This window comes from Grammomys surdaster, unplaced genomic scaffold, assembly GCF_004785775.1.
Source record: "Grammomys surdaster isolate TR1022 unplaced genomic scaffold, NIH_TR_1.0 126113, whole genome shotgun sequence".
NCBI classification, from domain to species: domain Eukaryota; kingdom Metazoa; phylum Chordata; class Mammalia; order Rodentia; family Muridae; genus Grammomys; species Grammomys surdaster.
In genome coordinates, this window is record NW_021620921.1 from 658789 (window position 1) to 665905 (window position 7117).

Consider the following 7117-nt stretch of genomic DNA (forward strand, 5'->3'; position numbering starts at 1 on the left):
AATTCTCACAAAGACATGCATACAGGCCAACCTGTTGGGAGCATTTTCTCAACTGAGGTCCCCTGACACCAAATATCTGTAGCTTGTGTCAAAGTTGCCATAAAACTAGTCCACACATCCGTATAGTATAGCATCATGATAATCTTGCTTTATAAAACCTCATCTAAAATTTGACCTTTAAAGTTTATGTTAAAATTTTTCCTTGTGATGATTTTTTTTAAATATAGCTCAGGGGGTCTTATAGAATTGTTCTGAGATTCAGAGAGGAATAGAAGTTGACTCATACTCTCAGGGCAGAGTGTCTGGAATTGTCATTGGTGTGTAATCAGATGGATGGTTTTCAGATTTTAGTAAAAGCTGACAAGCAGAATACCAAGGCCCTAACACAAGTATGCTATTTACAGTGTCCCTACATGGCTGTGAACTATTTTGAAGTGTCTTTATTCTGTCAATCACCAAAATACTAGTGGTATTTGATACCATGCAAGCAATCATACCACTTATTATAACTTTAGGTACATAACACTAACAATGCTAAACTGACTTAGATACATTATAAAACATAATTGTATCTATTTCTGCAAGGAGGTAATAGTAGGATTTCTTGGATGATCCAACATTGGTTAACCTCTGTTCTACTGGTTAATGCCATAACACACAGCCTTCATGGCATGATTTGTACAGCTGTCAGTCATTGTTTTGTTCCTGTGTGAAGAATCCTACAGTCTTGAGTCTAAAGCTGGACGCCCACAGTATTACTGGAATGCACATTTTATTTATAACAGGTTTAAAAATATAACAACAGAACAATTTTAGTTCTTCACAAAAGACCCAACTCCACCTTGCCTTGTCCCCATTTTACAGTAAAAAGAAAAAAAAAGGGACTTGTATTCTTGAACTTGAGTTTTCATCAGTTTCTAAAATGGTTACATGGTTAGATAAATTTTGTCTTAGAATTTCCACAGTTGAGTTTAACTTGGTAGCAGGTTAAAAAAATGTACAGAAGAGAGTAGAAAATGTTAGATTGTCTTTTCATCTATTCTTAATATTCTACATACCCACTTTAAAATTCTCTCTCTCTCTCTCTCTCTCTCTCTCTCTCTCTGTGTGTGTGTGTGTGTGTGTGTTTGTCCACAGAAGCCAGAAAAGGTCATCAGAACAACCTGAATGTGGATATCAGGAATTGAACCTGGATTCTCTAAGCATTATGCACTCTTAACCATTTAGCCATATCTCCAACCCCCTACTTATCTGTGTTTAAATTTAAACATTTAGAAAGAAATTAAGTATTGCTAGTATTGAAGGTCCTTTGTTGTTGCTCTTTGTACAGTCCTTTGTGCTGTCATAGAAGAATTGTCTTTTTCATTATAAAGTTTGAACCAAGCCTTGTCACTAAGTGGACACTTGTGAAGGATTGATTGAGACATTACTAGTGATGGAAAGACAAGGAGACTGCAGAAAGACAGCAGAGTTGACCCAAAAAATCATCCCCAGGGCTTGCTGACTTTTACAAAGAACTCTTAGCTAACTGAGCCTGAAAATACTTAATAAAAATCTAAACTTACAAAAAGAGGCTAAACCATAATTAACAAGGTATATTATATACTTTGTTGAGAGCATACCTGAAGCCCTGGTATATGAAGAAGGAAATAGCTTCTTCTCTAAACCAGGGACATGCATGGGAGAGCTAGTAATAGCCTGGGGCTGAGCCTTGGGAACTTTCCTCTGAGGCTCAGAAATATGCCTGATAGGCCAGTAATGTCCTGAGGCCAGAGCCTTGGGAGAGCTATTATTTCCTGAGAACCCAATTCTTAACACACAAAGGAGCAATGATTATCAGACTCAAGGATGCTGAATGCTTGGTCTGTGATTCTCTTAAGATACCCCATGTTCTCTTTATGCAACATTGCTTGATTAGCTTCCTAATGACTCTTCCTCATTGTATGATGATGGCTTTCTGGTGATTCTGTTCCATTTTCTCCATCAAAGTGTTCACAGGATGCTGTATTTTTTTACTTAGCTTGCTTGCATCAGCCATTAGCTTGTGTAAGACCTCCTGATCCAAAACTTTCTTATCTACTTATCTTCTCTTCTCCTGGTCATTGACTTAAGACTCTGCTGCTAAAGAATAACCTACTAGACCAGGGTAATACTTCATCATCTATGCATGTGATAAACACACATATTCATAATACAAAGTGTAAACATAAAACCAAGTGTTTATTTATATGGGGTATACACTCAAATTTTATCTTTTTTAAATTTTTTTATTGGATGTTTTATTTACATTTCATATGTTGTCCCCTTACCCCATCCCCTACCCACCCAGGAACCCCCTATCCCCTCACCCCTCCTCCTTCTTCTCTGTGGATGTAACCTCTATCTACCCCCCCACTCCCACCTCCCCACCCTCAAAATTCCCACCCCCTGGGGCATCCAGCCTTCATTCGGTCAAGGTTCTCTTCTTCCACCTATGCCCAGCAGGGCCTTCCACTTTTACTTATTCAGCTGAAGCCCTGGATCCCTCCCTAAGTGCTCCCAGGCTGGTGGTTTAGACCCTGGGAGCTGTGGTTGGTTGGTATTGTTGTTCTCCTCATGGTGCTGCAAATCCTTTCAGCTCCTTCAGTCTTCACTCTAACTCCTCCATTGAGAACCCCATTATCAGTTCAATGGCTAGTTGTGAGCATCTGCCTCTGAATATGTCAGACTCTTGAAGACCTCTGAGGAGATATCCATATCAGGCTCTTATCAGTATGCACTTCCTGACTTCCACATCAGCATCTATCTTTGGTGATTGCACATGGGATGGATACTCAGGTGGAATGGTCTTCAGACGGCCCCTCCTTCAGTTTCTGTCCCTCACTTTGTCTCCATATTTGCTCCCTTGAGTATTTTGTTGCTCCTTCTAAGAAGGACCGAATCACTCCCATTTGGTCTTCCTTCTTTATGAGCTTCATGTGGCCTGTGAGTTGCATCTTGGGCATTTCAAGGTTCTGGGCTAATATCCAATAAGCAGTGAGTGAATACCATGTGTGTTCTTTTGTGATTGGCTTACCTCACTCAGGATGATAATTTCTAGTTCCATCCATTTACCTAGGAACCTCTCGAATTCATTGTTTTTAATAGCTGAGCAATACTCCATTGTGTAAATATACCACAATTTTTTAATCCATTCCTCAGTTGAAGGACATCTGGGTTCTTTCCAGCTCCTGGCTATTATAAATAAGGCTGCTATGAACATAGTTGAGCATATGTCCTTGTTATATGTTCGAGCATCTTCTGAGTATATGCCTAGGAGTGGTATAGCTGGATCCTCAGGTAATGCTATGTCTAATTTTCTGAGGAACCACCACACTGATTTCCAAAGTCGTTGCACCATCTTGCAGTCCCACCAACAATGGAGGAGTGTTCCTCTTTCTCCACACCCTCGCCAGCATCTACTATCGCCTGAGCTTTAAATCTTAGCCATTCTGACTGGTGTGAGATGGAATCTCAGGGTTGTTTTGATTTGCATTTCCCTGATGACTAAGGATACTGAACATTTCTTTAGGTGCTTCTCGGCCACTCGAGTTTCTTCCATTGAAAATTCTTTGTTAAGCTCTATACCCCATTTTTTAATAGGGTAATTTGGTTGTCTGGTGTCTAATTTCTTGAGTTCTTTGTATATATTGGATATTAGCCCTCTATCAGATAAAGGATTGGTAAAGATCTTTTCCCAATTTGTTGGTTGTTGTTTTGTCCTATTGACAGTGTCCTTTGCCTTACAGAAACTTTGCAATTTTATGAAGTCCCATTTGTCAATTCTTGATCTTAGAGCATATGCCATTGGTGTTCTGTTCAGGAACTTTTCCCCTGTGCCCAAGTATTCGAGGCTCTTCCCCACCTTCTCTTCTATTAGTTTCAGTGTATCTGGTTTTATGTGGAGGTCCTTTATCCACTTAGACTTGAGCTTTGTACAAGGGGATAAGAATGGATCAATTTTCATTCTTCTACATGTTGTCTTCCAGTTGAACCAGCACCATTTGTTGAAAATGCTGTCCTTTTTCCCCTGGACAGTTTTAGCTCCTTTGTCCACGATCACTTGACCATAGGAGTGTGGGTTCATTTCTGGGTCTTCAATTCTATTCCATTGATCTTCCTGCCTGTCTCTGTACCAATACCAGGTAGTTTTTATCACTATTGGTCTGTAGTACAGCTTGAGGTCAGGGATGGATAGCGCATTGGACTTCTAATTCAAATTTTATCTTAAATGCTGGATCTCAAATGTTAACAGATAATTTGGTGCCTGTAGATGTAGCTTAGTAGGTAGGGTACTTGTGGTGCACTCAGGAAGGCCTGCATCCATTCCCAGCACTTTCTCATATGATCATGGTGGCTCAGACTTGTAACCCTTGCACTCAGAAGGTGAAGGAAGAAGATCAGAGGTTTGAAGTCATCCTTAGCTACATAGTGAGTTCCAGGTCATCCTGAGTAAATGTGACCATGTTTCAAAGCAAACCAAAGCTACAATGTGGGCCACTCATTCAGCTGGAGGGACCTGAAATCAATGAAACAATGAAACATTGATTTTACAAGCTGACTTTCTGCCCTGGATATTTAAGATCCAACATCAACAGAGTTCTCAAAAGGGTCAAGTCAGACTCTTAGGTGGAGGTAATGGAGAAGTGGGAGGGATGCTACGTCCTGTGGCTAGAATGTTAGCTCTGTTGGCTGTGGCGATGGAAGACTATAGCATGATGTGCAAGAAAAAGAATTATGGTCAAAGCCTTCTGCTTGTTCTTGTGAAAATAACATAGTTTTTTTTTTAAGTACAGAATGAAGCAGGCCAGTGGGGATGAAGACTAAGTGTTCAGTAAAGCATTGGCTATGCCAGCCCTGAAGTAGGTACCCACAAGATTATTATGACAAACTGCAAACAACTGAAGAAAAGTGTGCAGGGTGAGGCAGGCAGGGGCCAAGAGGCTGGGTTCTAATAGCAGAACTTTCAAAAGAGTGTCACTTTTCAGGGTCTTGCTGCTTACTAACATTTTTAATAGTGTAAATTCCTATTCTATGTTAAACTAAATAATAGGTGTCCTTGATCCTAACAGTCTTCTCAACCTTCCAAACCCCTAAGACATTCCATTGGATGTGATGTCTTACAGAATACTTCAGTCTCCCCTCTGGCTTCTGTCCAATTATTCTCTTGAGTATTCAAGTTTCTTCTATTTTTTAATTGCCAACCGTTTGGCTGTTAGTATCTAAACCTAATGGCTAAAGTCACTTCCAAGTCTCATTTTAAATAATTAAACTTTGTGGGAGCTCCTAAAATTCATTTGCAATGATCTGGCTAGAAATCTTAAGGACTTCATCACCTTCATCAGATGTCTGGTGGTATGAATATGCTTGGCAAGTGAAGTGACATTATTTGGATGTGTGGCCTTGTTGGAGGAAGTGTCACTGTAAGCAGGCTTTGAAGTCTCCTAGTGCTTAAACTCTACCCAGTAAGGAAGAGACCCTCCTTCTGGCTACCTGTGAAAGTTCCTGGTTTACATTGGGTTGAGATGTGGAACTCTTGGCCCTTCCAGCACCAAGTCTGCTGCATGATGCCAAGCTTCCCACCATGATGATAATGGACTTAACCTCTGAAACTGTGAGCCATCCCCTATTAAATGTTTGCCTTTATAAGAGTTGCCTTGGTAATGATGTCTCTTCACACCAATAAAACCCAAACTAAGACACTGTCCATCGTTTAGATGTTGAGGTGGGCGAAGATAACTCTAGCTTCTGAGCTGCTGAGTAGTCCAGTCGTTAGGATCACTTGCACAACAGTAGGGCCTAAAGTTTGACTAACTCTACCCACATAATAAGCCAGGCATCCTCAAGCCTCTGTACTCAACCTCCTAGGAAGGTAGGATAGGAAGGGCACTAGGGTTTTATGGTTTCTTAGTCAAGAAAATGCAAGCTCCATGTTCAGAAAGAGACTTTGCTTCCAACAAATAGATGAAGAATGGTAGAAGGAAAATATCTAGTTCCCTCACAAGCGCACTCACCATAATGGACACATCCATACATTCGCATACACACATAAACATACAGGTACAGATATACATGCATACAGACACACAGACAGGTACACAGAGACATACACAAAGACACAAACACATATACAGACACACACAGAGAGACACACATAGACATACACAGAGACACAAACACAGACATACATATACACACACAAATGGACAGACACACAGAAACACATCTAAAATTATAAATCTTTAAAAACGTAAGTGTAGAAAATTTTCTCCCTTGGAGCCTGACTCTCTCACTCTCAGGAGTTCTTCTCTACTTTATTTTGTTATTATTATTATTATTATTATTATTATTAATTTTTGCTAAACTTATACTCTTGATGCTCAAAATACACAACAAAAAATCTGTATTGAGGTCCAGATTTCAAGCAGACAAAGACTTATGTCTGCTTTATTGGAGAGTCTTTTGTCCTCAGAGGAACATAAAATCACAGGAATAAATCTTAAAAATAAGCAGCCTTCCTACATGTGTCTTTTCAGTCACCTTTAGGTGGAAGCAGGAGCAAACAAAACTTGTAAAAGTCACATGATCTTTTCACAGAAATGGATCCAAAGTCCCTTTAGTGGCAGAAGGTGTCCATAGGACCCCACTATTGTTTCTCAGATTGAAGTACCAGATTCTTTTCCTAGTGTATAAAAACTTTCTCTCAATAATTCTTGGACTCTCATTCTCTTACAGAACACCAATCATGGTGTGTAAAACTGCACTCTGAATACCAGCAATATAATAAGGAAAATATGCATAACACTTGTCTCATCCAGAAATTAGAATGGACAACTGACATGCCACCCATGTCCCATTAAATGTCTGCCCTAGGGATGAATTCCCTAGGATAACATTACATACTGACTTTTAATAAACATGGTGTACAAATCACAAACAGATCGCATGCAAATTATCACAATTTCCTTAAGAGTTAATAAAGATTGATTCTGCCAAAGTTCAAGTTCATCAAACAGCAAGGAAAGGCTTGGGATGGCATGCCTCCTCCAGAGCACCGCTTCTATCACATGGCTTAACTTAATACTTAAGTGGGTGAGGA